Raw genomic sequence first — 15,216 nt, 5'->3', positions numbered from 1 at the left:
TTCAGGGTGGACTCAGCCTCGTGATGCCAATCAGTTCCCGTCAGATCACTGAAGTTGAGCGCTGTCGGGTAAACTGTTGTGAACTGTCGGTACTTGGGTGGGTGACTAACAGGGATGCCATGCGCTGTTGCCATTTTTCAGGGTGGACTCAGCCTCGTGATGCCAATTGAGGAGCTACTCCATCGAATAGTAGCGGCTCCAGTCACAGAATACCGTCATAATAACCGGGGGAGCGGTGTGCTGAGCACACGCCCCTCCTATCCGCATCATCCACTGAGGATGACACGACCGTTGGATGGTCCCAATGGGCCATTTGTGGTCTGAAGACGGAGTGCTTAGTGCTTGCTTTTTTATTACATATCTTTTGCAACTGAATTTATATTATTGTTTTTAACCAAATGTGTGTTATCTAATTTTCTTTGGTATCTTCAATGGTGTTTATGTCTGATGTGTTTTATGGCTCTCTGCAGTGCCCTTCTGTAGTCAGACATTCTTAGTAAGTTTCCAACAAGCTGCGTGTGACAAACTTACTATTGACTGGTCTTAATAAACCATGCTGTACGCTAGAACACTGATATACACCGGCCGCAGATGACTGAAAACTTACGGGTTTTGAACAAAATGTGGTAACAGCAAGAAAAATGCTTAACATAAATGTAGATGCTAGGGAAGCCTGCACGTTGCGCTGGTGCATTTGAGGAAGAACGGCACATGTGCAGTGTTTTCAACTCGTCGCAACTGTCAGTCGTTGTCATAACAGTGATCTGTCGGAGCTAAGTGAATGCGAGGTTGGACAAGTTGTTGGTGCTCTTACAGTGCTTGATTTTGTAACCAAGGTAGCGGAAATGATTGTTGTTTCAAGAGGCACCGTAGTGAAGAGTTACAGCACATACAGGAAAAGCGGAAGAACAGAATCCGCTAAATCACAACGCGGACGAAATTATTTGTTGAGTGATAGTGACAGACGTTAACTGAAAAGACTGAAACGAAAAGTAAGAGGATGACACTGCGGCACTGGATGTCACATTCGAGATCCCTGTCAGCACCAAAACAACACGAAGGGAGTTCCATAAGGAGGGAACTGCAGGGTGAGCTGAAATAGCTAAACCAGTCGACAGTGATAAAAATGCTCTTACCAGTAAAACGTCGTGTCGAAGCCATAAAACATGGACTAAGGAGCAATGGAAGTACGACATTTGGTGGGTTGAGTCTTGTTTCACACTGTTTTCAACTTCTCACCGTGTACGTCCCAAGAGCGAAACATGGCGGGGTGTACGTGATGATTTGGGCAGCCATGTCGTGGTATTCCATTGGTCACATGTTTACTCTGCAATGTAGCTTTACTGCAGAGGATTATGTGACCATTTCGGCTAATCAGGCCCAACCAACGGTACAATGTCTGTTCCCCAATGATGATACTGTGTTCCAGGACGACAGGACGCCTGTTCACAGCGCTCGCATTGTCCAGGACTGGTTTAAGAGCTATCTAGATTATCGATAAAAACTTTATTGAACACATCGCTGTGATTTTAATTCCTAATATTGTCTGTATAGCTTCATTAATAACCATTGCATATGGTACTTACTGTAAACAATATAAGAAAAGCTCATAGAATTTTGTTTTTGGATTAACTGTCGCGTCTCCGCTGGACACCACAGTCACCAGATCTCAATATTACCCTGCCTTTGTGCTATACTTTGGAGAGAAGAATGCATGGTACCTAACCACCTCCATCACAGTTACTTTAACCTGTGACTATTTTGCATCAAGAATGGTAAAAGATGGCCTTGATAACTTTACAGTACTTGTATTAATCCGTTAGAGACAACTGGAAGCTATTTTGAATGCCAACTGTTTCCCTGCACTGTATTAGGATTGGTACTGTGTTGTGGTTTTGGAGGCTTCATAGTTTTTTTCCGTCCTGTGTACTAAGGATGTTTTTGTCCAAAAGTGCTTATGCAAGGGCCAATAGCACTCCGTCTTCAGGCCACGAGTGGCCTACCGGGACCATCCGACCGCCGTGTCATCCTCGGGTGAGGATGCAGATAGGAGGGGCGTGGGGTCAGCACACCGCTCTCCCGGCCGTTACGATGGTATTCTTGCCAAATCCGCTACTATTCGGTCGAGTAGCTCCTCAATTGGCACCACGAGGCCGAGTGCACCCCAAAAAATGGCAACAGCGCATGGCGGCCTGGATGGTCACCCATCCAAGTGTCGACCACGCCCGACAGCACTTAACTTCGGTGATCTCACGGGAACAGGTGTATCCACCGTGGCAAAGCTGTTGCCTGCACAGAAGGGCCAATGGATAAGCACAAATCATTGGAATGATGAAAACCTATCAAAACGCCTAAAATATTTAAGTGAAGGTGTTTGGTTAGAAACGATAATATAACTTTATTTACGAAATCCGATTAGTTGTTGTTTTTACAAACAGGCTAAAGAGCATTTTAAGATACTTTGCAACTTCCGAGCTTAGAAGCTCACATTAATGGTAATCGTTATTGTATGGATCGTCTCAATTGAACAAAGTATTTCACAAGCTGTTATTTATTTAAACGCGAAGTCGTATAACTGGCAAAACAGAATTTTTGGCGATAAGTGCACAATATTGTAGTGGATGAACTAATGTATTTCTTCGTAGAGGGATATAGGCGTATCAGGTGATTTAACTGCTCTGTAGCGGTTATCTGAAAAACTACTTAACAAGAGATGTTTCCTCTATGGATGCAAAGAGATGGAAGTGTCCATACATGTTTTTCATTCCAAATGGTTTGTAAACTGTTGTGAACAGGTGATTTGATGCATCAGAATTTGACAGGGAAGAAGCTGTTTTTGCATTCAAAACATTATAACAGAAGAATGGAGGTAGTGACAGGCAGATAATGAAAATGCTAATAGTGATGATATTTTGAGGTATGTACAACAGTTTCCTCTGTCTGTAATGAGCCTCAGTGCCTTAAGTGGCAATGCAGGCGTCAAAACAAGAACAATGACATAATTAAGTTTTGGATTTATACCATAAACTACATTTCGCTGAAGACCATATAACACAAGTTCCTGCTTTCAGGCCACTCTTGTATAGAATGTTTTATAAGACTACCCTCAAAGATGACATGAAGTTTGATTCGACTGACTTAGGACAATGAAACATACGACGTAAGAGTTAAGTAGTAATGCAGTTGAATGTACTGTTGCCACCTGGTACAATAGAAAAACATCTGAACCTGCAGCAGTTACTGCCATCTGTGTCTCCAGTTTACCATTCACTCTGAACGAATCTCAAACATAAATCAAAAACAGTTTCTAAGCCATATAGGAGATCTGTACCAAGGGCCAAGCACACAATCTGGTAATGATCTGATGCCTTCTGATGATGCTATGTGAGACTCAGAATAGGTATTTCCCCTACTAAAAATACATGGGATTATTTGTATGTCTGTGTGGTAAGAGCTTGCTTGCAAATTTATTTTTCTGTATGTGATATTGTTTATTTTACTGAATGCCGAGTGGAGATACTTCTGTGTGAAGTCACAATAGCTGTTGGGAAACTGAAGTGTCTTAGACGCTAGTGAAATATTATAAGAGTTTACTCTCAATGTTTATGAGTCGTCGTTCTTTGACACCAGCCTCAGCTACTGCTCATTCAGCTGTGTGTTGGACTGTAGCTGACTTTTGAGCACTTAGTTCAGTGGCTGAATGCCCAGGAGAAGATATTAGCGACGCTGGTGCTGCAGCGGACTGCCTGCTGGCAGGCACGACTGTTGCCCAGCACAAAGTGATTTTCAAGCTGGTTGCTGGAGCGTCCTATACGTAACGTACCTGGTGTCGGTAGTCGTGTGGTCAGTTGACCTCCTCCCTGCTCCTGGTAGATTTCAACCTAAGTCAGTAGATGGAGTCAGTGAGCAGCATTTATTTCATCTGGTGAAGGCCATTATCTCGAGTGCATCGTCGGCTAGTCCACAGTATGTACCGGAGCATCTACAACATAGATTCACTACAGTAGTGTAATCATGGAATCGAGTGCCATTACTGTGACTGCCATCCATCCCAATGATCTACTCATGACAAGAGGTGGGGAGCTGGGAGGTTTGAAGGGCGCTGCCACGCTGGGTAGCCGCTCGGTCATAGGAGCCTTGTCACAGATCGAGCGACTCCCCCCGTCGGAGGTTCGAGTCCTCCCTCGGGAATGGGTGTTTGTGTGGTCCTTAGGGTAAGTTAGATTAAGTAGTGCGTGTAAGCTTAAGGACCGATGACCTCAGCAGTTTGGTCCCATAGAACTTACCACAAATTTCCAATTTAAAGGGAGCTTGCATGAAGCCATGCCATGTGACTCGGTTCGTAACGACATTTGATTTTATTCTGGTATATTCACTTAACAGGCTGTTAACTGCTGAGTTGATTCCTCGCTACATGCGCTTGTGAGAGAGATAGAGTTGCCTGAAACATGTCTTATGAGCTTATAATATACTTGTCTCGCTTCCTTTGTTTGTCTGTCGAGGTCTCCTTTCTTTTGTATGTGTACCCCATTCAGCAGATGGCGTCACAATGTGTCAGTAATCTGACCCACTTTGAGACATGTTGGCTCGCTTCCGCTTCCTCCTCTCTCTGGGATGACTTGATTTTGTCTGTGGCAATGTTAGTGACTTTTAACAATTTTTGTCAAATTTATATCCTTTACTATCATGTGCTGTAACAGTTCAATTGCCTTATCCACCCAATTGTACGGATAAGCAGTGAAACTTACGTGTATGGATTACTGCAAGAGGTGAAAATGGAGCAAAACATTACAGTAAGTGATGTAAGTGACATATTTTGAGGCAGAGACATGTAAGAGCTACTTAGATTATCGATAAAAACTTTATTGAACACATCGCTGTGATTTTAATTCCTAATATTGTCTGTATACCTTCAGTAATAACCATTGCATATGGTATTTACTGTAAACAATATAAGAAAAGAACATAGAATTTTAAATATTAAATAACCTTTGAGGCTCATCTTCTCAGAATCGTTATTTTGCCACATCCACCACTTTCATTTCGACTGTGTCATATATTACTGAATAAATGCTGGTTACGTTGCAATTTCCTACCCTAGTCCTAATTGAAGAGTAAGTATTTCGCGTAATGACGCATTATAGTCAGTGTGTTTGCAGCCAACTGCCAGGCAATGCGGTAGCGTGGCAGATGACTTCCTAATTATGGATAAATGAGAGGGGATTACTAACTCCAGCATTTGCTTTAATCAAGGGTAACCGCCGAGCCGACAACCCTCGACGGAAAACAGGGATAGGAACTGTTTTTAATTCTGGTACAATATGCCCCAGGCAAACACATGAAAGCTTAGTGTATGTGCGAGTGTGTTGCCCGATGCATTAATGTATTGTCTCACTGGCGAAGACATAGATGTATGCAATGACAGACAGTGGTTGATATTCCCAACTGCTTAATCAAATGCGTGCTAGGCTTATGTGTGGAACTCCATACTTAAATCTATTAACTTTTATTTGCACAATGAGTATTATCCCATAGGACATCGGTGAATGAATCTTCGTAATATATGTTACATTACTGCACTCAGTATCCCGGATGTTAGTAATTAGTCTTTTGACAAAAGTGGCTTAATCTAAACATTGTAGTGGGTCTACTATACGGTTTTCCAGTTTCCTTTTTCATCAGTGTGCTGTCCCACAAACTTTGTAATGAGACACTGGCAAATCAATTGCAAAAAGTAGAGGAATTATCCTTCGAAGTACATATATGTTGATTCACGCTAACACCATAGTGAAACAAGTGTGTCACGTAGTGAGAAGAGAGTACGTGTTCTGGTTTGCTGCGGACACAGTTCTGTTACGATACAGATAACAGGTGTCTCATGACGCGAGAACTGTAAACGTGCTCCAAAGCTGAAATACACGGCGCAGTGTGATTTTTGTGCGCAGAATAACCAGGAAATCCCGGCGGTGTTTGGACCAGGGCAGATGCAATGTCGCGCCCAGTCGTGGTGAAATGGTGTCAACAACTTGGCCAAGGTCGCACAGACGTGGGTGGTGCTGGTCACTGGGGAAGGGCAGTCGACGCCGATCACAGAGGACAATGTGCAGGCGATCGAGTAAGAACACAGAAATTAAGAAGAGAGCTGAGGGCAACGAAATCTAAACGATGAGAGACGAAGAAACTTACAGGGGTTGAATCTCTTGGAGAGTTGTATCAAACCAAAATACTAACTAAAAGACACAGGGCTACACGATGTACTCTTGTTAACAACGAGGGGCATGTTTTCCAAGAAACATTTATGTAGCTTTTTTTGCTTTCTGGCAGTAACACCATGAGGCTCTGAATATACGACGTGGGGCTTCTTTTAATGGCCTATGCATTGTCATGCACCAAATTCGAGGTGTAAATTTGTCGAACAAGCTCTGGAAACAGTGATATCTGTTAAAAATGTAGGGCGTGATTTAAAATCAAGGGAGATGCTAGATAGAGGTTCAGTGGAAGAATTCTCAGCAATTCAGGGCCAACCGTGAAGCAGTTGCTTTCAAAACCCTCGTCAGATCGATACTTGAATACTGCCCTTCAATTTGTGGATTTACAGTATAGCATACAGGTACGAGAAAGAGAGAAGATTCAAAGAAGAGCAACGTGTTTCGTCGGAGGATTGTTTACGTATGTGGAGTCATTTAAAAAGGAAGAACCACATATAATTCTACGAAAGAGAAATTCCAGGCAGATTCATTGGAAGAATACACAGAAGGTGTAGTCAAACCATGTTGGAATAACTTGTTTTCTTTTTTTCTTTTTCTTCTTTTAAATAGACTGATAGAGGAAAGACAGAATGTCAAGAGAAAGAGAAGCTTGTTTCTTCAGAGGATCCAGTGCATTACGGTTTTGTTTACCGTTAAGATTCCGAGAGCGTAACTTACTACGAGAGTAAACTAATATATGGATTTCTCCAAATTTTATCTGGCGAAAAGAGCACTGGGGTAAGATCAGAAAAGTGCGGAATTTGTTGTGGGGCATCCTGGAATATTCCTCCGCCCCTATACTTTCATGGAGTTCCCATAGTTGGCAGTGTTATACGTAGCCTTCAAAATGGAGTCTGTAACAGAGATACGTTCCAAGCAGAAAGCTGTCATTGAGTTTCTTTCGGCGGAAAACCGGAGCACTGCAGATAGACGCCTTATGCGCTTGCAGGCACTCTTCAGAGACTAGGCAAGGAACAAGATTGCAACAAGGACGCCGAAACCTGTGCGATCTGCTGGGTGCCGTCCGGCCGCACACAGCCTTGTCTCCTGCAATGTTGGAACTTGGAGAACTCTCATTCGATGTGACCGACAGATCACAATCAAATACCTCGATGTTCAACTGGACGTCTCTGTTGTCTTCCATCAGCTGGGTTACTGAAAGGTGCGTGCCAACTAGGTTCCTGCCGCCTAAGAGAAAGGCGTAAAGAGCAACGAAGGATCATCTGTCACGAATTGATTGCACGTTACGAGGTTGATAGTAGCAATCACTTGTCAAACATCTTACAGGCGATGAAACGTTAGTTCATCACTTCGAAACGGAAACAAAACTACAATCCATGGTGTGGTGCCACACCACTTCTCCTCCAAAGAAAAAGGTAAAGCCGCACCGTCAGCCGATAAAGTCATGGAGACAGTCTTCTGCAACTCTGAAACGGTTATTCTGTCAAATGCCCTACCTCATAGATCAACGATCAACTCGGAAGTGTACTGTGCTACCCTCAGGGAAACTCACGCCACAAAAACGCAAACGAACTTCTCATTCTCTATGACAACGCAAGGCTTCACACAAGTCTACGCTCCCGAGGGCAGCTCAGAAAACGTCACTGGGCTGGTTTTCCTCATCCACCCTGCAGACCGGATCTCCCACCTACCGACTTCCTATATGGATGATGGGGAGGTTATTGATGTAGCAAGACGTTGGCTCCAATCTCGACCAGTAGCGTAGTACACTGCGGCCATGTAGGCCCTCCCAAGAAGATGGCTCAAGGCTGAAGCACTGAACCGAGATGATGTTCACAAATAGAGCTTTATAACCAAAAGAGTGGGGAATAATATGGTGCATTGAAACCTTGAATGAAACTATACTGCTTTCAGAAAAAAAAGTGTCGCATTACTTATTGAACGACCCTCGTATCAACAATCCATCTTTCCATACAGCACTCGCGACATGAACAGGAAAGGGAGCAACTGAAAATGACTGTGGTACACAAAGTGCCCTCCTACACATGTCATAAGATGGCTTGCGGAGTACACAAGTTTGAGACGCCCTGATAAACCCGCAGGACAGGACAGGTAGTTTAAATTGTGGAAAGGGGCCAAAATAAGCGGCTGTCAGTTGTACTCGAACATACAAATTATTTATTTGACCAAACATTACAAGGGCCAAGAAAATTAAAAATACAGATTTAAATTTTTGAACTTAATTACTGGCTGAATGCGGCGTACAATCTCATGCCTTGAGGGCAAGACCACTTTAATTTAATATCGGCTGAAAGGCAATAACTTAAGACTCAAACCAAAATCAGAAATTTAAAAGGCACAAGGCGTTATCTTGAATCAGTTCTTTCAATTAGGCTGAAGGCCCAAACAATCTCACACCTTAAGATCAAAACAACTATAATTTTAAAAAAATCGGCTGAAGGCCCATCTCTGAAGATTCAAAATAAAATTAAATTTTTAAAAAGCAAAAGGCCTTTTCTTAGTACAGTTATTTCATTAGGCTGAAAGCCCAAACAATCTGACACCTTAATTTAAAAATTGGCTAGAAGCCACACAAATACAAACAACAAGAACAAATAAGAAAAGGCAGTACACCCGACGGTGCTCAGATGTTTCCGAGGGTCGGCCAGGAATTCAAACACTAACGCTCGCTTAGGTGAGACAGGCAGTCAGCCCAACTATGCCCGAGCCGACGACAACTCAACCAACAGACAGTCAACGGAGCCACCGACAAAATAACTTCCACTCCACCCGACCAGCACACAACAGGGAGTTCAATGGAACAACGTAGAAGGTTTTGGCACCCACAACCAATACATTGAGGTGTCAAAATACACACCGTGCTGGACAGCGACAACACGATGAGGAAAATACATTGAATGAATTTACGTCACCGGACAGGCCAGGTGGTGGTGGTGGTGGTGGTTAGTGTTTAACGTCCCGTCGACAACGAGGTCATTAGAGATGGAGCGCAAGCTCGGGGTAGGGAAGGATTGGGAAGGAAATCGGCCGTGCCCTTTCAAGGGAACCATCCCGGCATTTGCCTGAAACGATGTAGGGAAATCACGGAAAACCTAAATCAGGATGGTCGGAGACGGGATTGAACCGTCGTCCTCCCGAATGCGAGTCCAGTGTGCTAACCACTGCGGACAGGCCAGGTAACCGGAACGTTAACGGCCACAAGGCAGAAGATGCCGCTGGTGCACTTCAATTCAAAATAACCAAGTACAGTTAAACTCCACCGGAGGGTGGCTAAAATTTGAAAACACACGTTGTTGCTCGCGGGAATATCCTAACAGCCGACAACGAAATCCAAACTACACAATGTGAACAGTCGTGACTTGCTGGTAGATTAAGTCAAAACTCAACTTTCGTGTCCAGGATCGGTGAGCCACGGACCTCATAGCAATGGGAACAGCACCACACACTCCGACCGCGGGTGGACGCCGCCAGCGGCCTCGCCCAAAAACTCTACGCGCTGCGGAGATGTCTTCGCTGCTCCACGCCACCCGACCAACAGCACATCCGGAAACTATAATCGCCAGGCCAAAGGTAGTACAAGGTGCGAATATCGATACACACCGCTGCTGGCACTCGCGGAGACGGAGGATAACAGCATAATCGCGATAACTGCGGTAGACTAAACACAGAATAGCAATCAAGGGTTAATCCAAAGCATAACATGAGCCAGCCACGGCTCAAAGATGATGTACATATAAATATCAATGACAGGTGTCTTTGTTGGTATTGTAATTATCAGAAAACGTGCTTGGATTCAGTCTGTTGCATATTAAGTAACCAGTGGTATCGACGCGGCTCACAAGTGTACTCTCCTCAGGCTGTATATACTGTTATAGCTGCGCACGTTCTTTCCGCCCGGTGGGTCGGCAGCGCCATTCATTACGGAGCCCAGCCGACTAACAGGCTACACGGCGCCGCCATCACGCAGAGGCGACCCTGCGTGCGCCGACGAGGCTATTCTCGCACCGCCTCTGCCTCTGCGGCAGCAGCTGTCCAACTGTTTTATCCTGGCCTGAAAAATGCTGCGGTTGTGAAAGGTGTTCAAGTCGGCCCGTGCTTGTCGTATCGATGGACCACGAGCAGCGTAGGCCAAGGATACAGATTTTAATTACAATACTGGCCATTAAAATTGCTACACCACGAAGATGACGTGCTACAGACGCGAAATTTAACCGACAGGTATAAGATGCTGTGATATGCAAATGATTAGCTTTTCAGAGCATTCACACAAGGTTGGCGCTGGTGGCGACACCTACAACGTGCTAACATAAGGAAAGTTTCCAACCGATTTCTCATGCACAAACAGCAGTTGACCGGCGTTGCCTGGTGAAACGTTGTTGTGATGCCTCGTGTAAGGAGGAGAAATACGTACCATCACGTTTCCGACTTTGATAAAGGTCGGATTGTAGCCTATTGCGATTGCGGTTTATCGCATCGCGACATTGCTGTTCGCGTTGGTCGAGATCCAATGACTGTTAGCAGAATATGGAATCGGTGGGTTCAGTAGGGCAATACGGAACGCCGTGCTGGATCACAATGGCTTCGTATCACTAGCAGTCGAGATGACAGGCATCTTGTCCGCATGGCTATAACGGGTCATGCAGCCACGTCTCGATACCTGAGTCAACAGATGGGCACGTTTGGAAGACAACAACCATCTGCACGAACAGTTCGACGACGTTTGCAGCAGCATGGACTATCAGCTCGGAGACCTTGGCTGCGGTTACCCTTGACACTGCATCACAGACAGGAGCGCCTGCGATGGTGCATTCAACGACGAACCTGGGTCCACGAATGGCAAAACGTAATTTTTTCGGATGGATCCAAGTTCTGTTTACAGCATCATGGTGGTCGCATCCGTGTTTGGCGACATAGCGGTGAACGCACATTGGAAGAGTATATTCGTCATCGCCATACTGGCGTATCACCTGGATTGATGGTATGGGGTGCCATTGGTTACACGTCTCGGTCATCTCTTGTTCGCATTGACGGCATTTTGAACAGTAAACGTTAAATTTCAGATGTGTTACGACCCGTGGCTCTACCCTTCATTCGATCCCTGCGAAACCCTACATTTCAGCAGGATAATGCTCGACCGCATGTTGCAGGTTCTGTACGGGCTTTTCTGGATACAGAAAATGTTCGACTGCTGCCCTGGCCAGCACATTCTCCACATCTCTCACGAATTGAAAACGTCTGGTCAACAGTGGCCGAGCAACTGGCTCGTCACAATATGCCAGTCACTACTCTTGATGAACTGTGGTATCGTGTTGAAGCTGCATGGGCAGCTGTACCTGTACACGCCATCCAAGCTCTGTTTGGCTCAATGCCCAGGCGTATCAAGGCCGTTATTACGGCCACAGGTGGTTCTGGGTACTGATATCTGAGGAGCTATGCACCCAAATTGCGTGAAAATGTAATCGCATGTCAGTACTAGTATAATATTTTTTTCGATCGAATACTCGTTTATTATCCGTATTTCTTCTTGGTGTAGCAATTTTAATGACAGTAGTGTATTTCGTGTACTTGTCATCGGTGAGTTGCTGCAAAGATGATATTCTATACCTAGTGTCAATATCTAACTGCTTGGTTATCATTAAACGAAACAACAAGCATACTTTATTTTTTCTGAACCCATTGTAAACAATTTTGCTTACAAAGTAAGACGTGTTAGCTGCCTCGGTAGATATCCATATATTCTTCGTAGTCACACCGCGCTCTTAAATTTGATTCATGGATCAAAATGTTATATGTGAGAGGGTATTGTATTCCAGCCACGCCATATTCGAACTTATTTTCGCATGTTATCCAACCTTAAAAACCCAGTAGTAATCTTACAACTCGTGGCAGCTTAGATGATCACAGCTCGTGAATTATGAGTGATTCATTTTTATAAATAAATGCCTCATAAATCCTTCATTGCCCGGGTGATCATTGTACCAATTTTTTGTTCGATTTGAAAACAAACAACTAACTGTGTTTATGGTGAAGATTGGAAAAAATTTCTTTTGCATGTTTTCGTGAAAACACCTTTTAAAATATGAAACACTTGAACAAACAAATTTGCATAATGTGCAAATGCTTAGGAACAGTCCCCAAATTAAGAAATATGATCCATTACAGTTTCTGTAGTGTGTCTACTACGCGATTTTGTAAACTTTTACTCCTGTTCATAGCTCTACAGAAGGCTATCGTTTTCGCCTACAACCATTTGTGCTTCGTAGTTGAAAGCTGTCAAAAGCGCTGCCAGGCGTCGGTGATATCCTTAACTTGACTCGACAGTAGGTGTGTCTCAGTAGTAAGGAATAAATGTATTAAAATTTCAATGATGATGCCTCATTGTTTCATGTAGCTCAGTGTTTATGACTTTATGTCTCTTGAATTATGTGTCGTACAATGTTATATTTGTGCAGATACATTCAGCGGCACATGGGAATACTGCCTGCGACGTATGTTGCGAGTAGAGTTCGTAGCAAAGAAATAATAAAAGTAAAAAAATAAAATAAACGCCAAGCATGATGCTGCAGTTTCTCACACATTTCAGTGTTTATGACGTCATATCTCCTGATCTATGTGTCGTGCAATGATACAATTTTGTAGGTACATTCTGTGACGTATGTGGATATTGTGTATAAAGTGTGTTGCGAATAGTCTTAGTAGAAAAGAACTAATAAATTTAAACATCGTGCATAATGCGGCAGTTTTCACGCATCTCAGTATTTATGACGTCATATGTCCTGAACTATATTCGGCACCATGACATACTTTTGTAGATACATATACGGGCATATGTGGATACTGCCTGCGGAATTTGTCACGATTAGGTTTAGTAGCACAGACGTAATACATTGAAACGTCTGGCATGCCGTGGCAAGTTTTCACGGTTATGACATAATAACTCCTGAACTGTGGTAGGTAGCAGGGTCTTACCCGCTTAGCCTGAGTCTCGCTGGTGCTGGATCATTACTGAGTGCGGGTCTAGTAGAGATGACGATAACGTAGCAGCAAAAGGCGTTTTTCGTTCTCTATTACAACAAGTTCAGCTCAGTTACAACTGTGCTTCGGGAATTCGGTGGAAAGTACGACCTCAACGACTGAACGTCTATGAAGAGCGTTCAGATCTCGCAGAGCACCACTGGCCTCCAATGTCACTTGATCTCACGTAATGACAGTAATTAGTGTCAGTGTTTGTGAAAGACGACTTCTACACTCCTGGAAATTGAAATAAGAACACCGTGAATTCATTGTTCCGGGAAGGGGAAACTTTATTGACACGTTCCTGGGGTCAGACGCATCACATGATTACACTGACAGAACCACAGGCACATAGACACAGGCAACAGAGCATGCACAATGTCAGCACTAGTACAGTGTATATCCACCTTTCGCAGCAATGCAGGCTGCTATTCTCCCATGGAGACGATCGTAGAGATGCTGGATGTAGTCCTGTGGAACGGCTTGCCATGCCATTTCCACCTGGCGCCTCAGTTGGACCAGCGTTCGTGCTGGACGTGCAGACCGCGTGAGACGACGCTTCATCCAGTCCCAAACATGCTCAATGGGGGACAGATTCGGAGATCTTGCTGGCCAGGGTAGTTGACTTACACCTTCTAGAGCACGTTGGGTGGCATGGGATACATGCGGACAAGCATTGTCCTGTTGGAACAGCAAGTTCCCTTGCCGGTCTAGGAATGGTAGAACGATGGGTTCGATGACGGTTTGGATGTACCGTGCACTATTCAGTGTCCCCTCGACGATCACCAGAGGTGTACGACCAGTGTAGGAGATCGCTCCCCACACCATGATGCCGGGTGTTGGCCCTGTGTGCCTCGGTCGTAAGCAGTCCTGATTGTGGCGCTCACCTGCACGGCGCCAAACACGCATATGACCATCATTGGCACCAAGACAGTAGCGACTCTCATCGTTGAAGACGACACGTTTCCATTCGTCCCTCCATTCACGCCTGTCGCGACACCAATGGAGGCGGGCTGCACGATGCTGGGGCGTGAGCGGAAGACGGCCTAACGGTGTGCGGGACCGTAGCCCAGCTTCATGGAGACGGTTGCGAATGGTCCTCGCCGATACCCCAGGAGCAACAGTGTCCCTAATTTGCTGGGAAGTGGCGGTGCGGTCCCCTACGGCACTGCGTTGGATCTTACGGTCTTGGCGTGCATCCGTGCGTCGCTGCGGTCCGGTCCCAGGTCGACGGGCACGTGCACCTTCCGCCGACCGCTGGCGACAACATCGATGTACTGTGGAGACCTCACGCCCCACGTGTTGAGCAATTCGGCGGTACGTCCACCCGGCCTCCCGCATGCCCACTATACGCCCTCGCTCAAAGTCCGTCAACTGCACATACGGTTCACGTCCACGCTGTCGCGGCATGCTACCAGTGTTAAAGACTGCGATGGAGCTCCGTATGCCACGGCAAACTGGCTGACACTGACGGCGGCGGTGCACAAATGCTGCGCAGTTAGCGCCATTCGACGGCCAACACCGCGGTTCCAGGTGTTTCTGCTGTGCCGTGCGTGTGATCATTGCTTGTACAGCCCTCTCGCAGTGTCCGGAGCAAGTATGGTGGGTCTGACACACCGGTGTCAATGTGTTCTTTTTTCCATTTCCAGGAGTGTATTTACCTTCCCTTCCAACAACTTTACATGAACTGCAACGTCACATAGAAACATGCAGTGAATGTAGTAACTCCAATCATCCTCGTAAAAGTGCGGAAAATACTTCGCTATCGTCTGGATATTTGTCATTCGACCGATGAAGGGTACTTTGAAGATTTGTATAAGGTAAATGAAAACCTTTATCCTAAACGTAAGTATAAAAAGATTGCACGTGAATGTATGTAAAAGGAAAACCTTTTTAAAGTCGTGTATCTCCTTGAAAATAAAAATTTCTAAGTCCTATGCATGAAATAAGGTTTATCACATGTTTCTATACT

General features: G+C 44.9%; 1 protein-coding gene across 1 annotated transcript in view; it reads left to right on the top strand.

Moving 5' to 3' along the window:
* LOC126272600 (adhesion G protein-coupled receptor A2-like) overlaps window positions 1-15,216 on the top strand; it is a 565,914-nt gene that overhangs the window by 164,922 nt on the left and 385,776 nt on the right. The window lies entirely within an intron of this gene.

Source organism: Schistocerca gregaria, chromosome 5 (genome assembly GCF_023897955.1).
Source record: "Schistocerca gregaria isolate iqSchGreg1 chromosome 5, iqSchGreg1.2, whole genome shotgun sequence".
NCBI lineage: Eukaryota > Metazoa > Arthropoda > Insecta > Orthoptera > Acrididae > Schistocerca > Schistocerca gregaria.
This window is presented reverse-complemented; position numbering and strand designations above follow the sequence as displayed.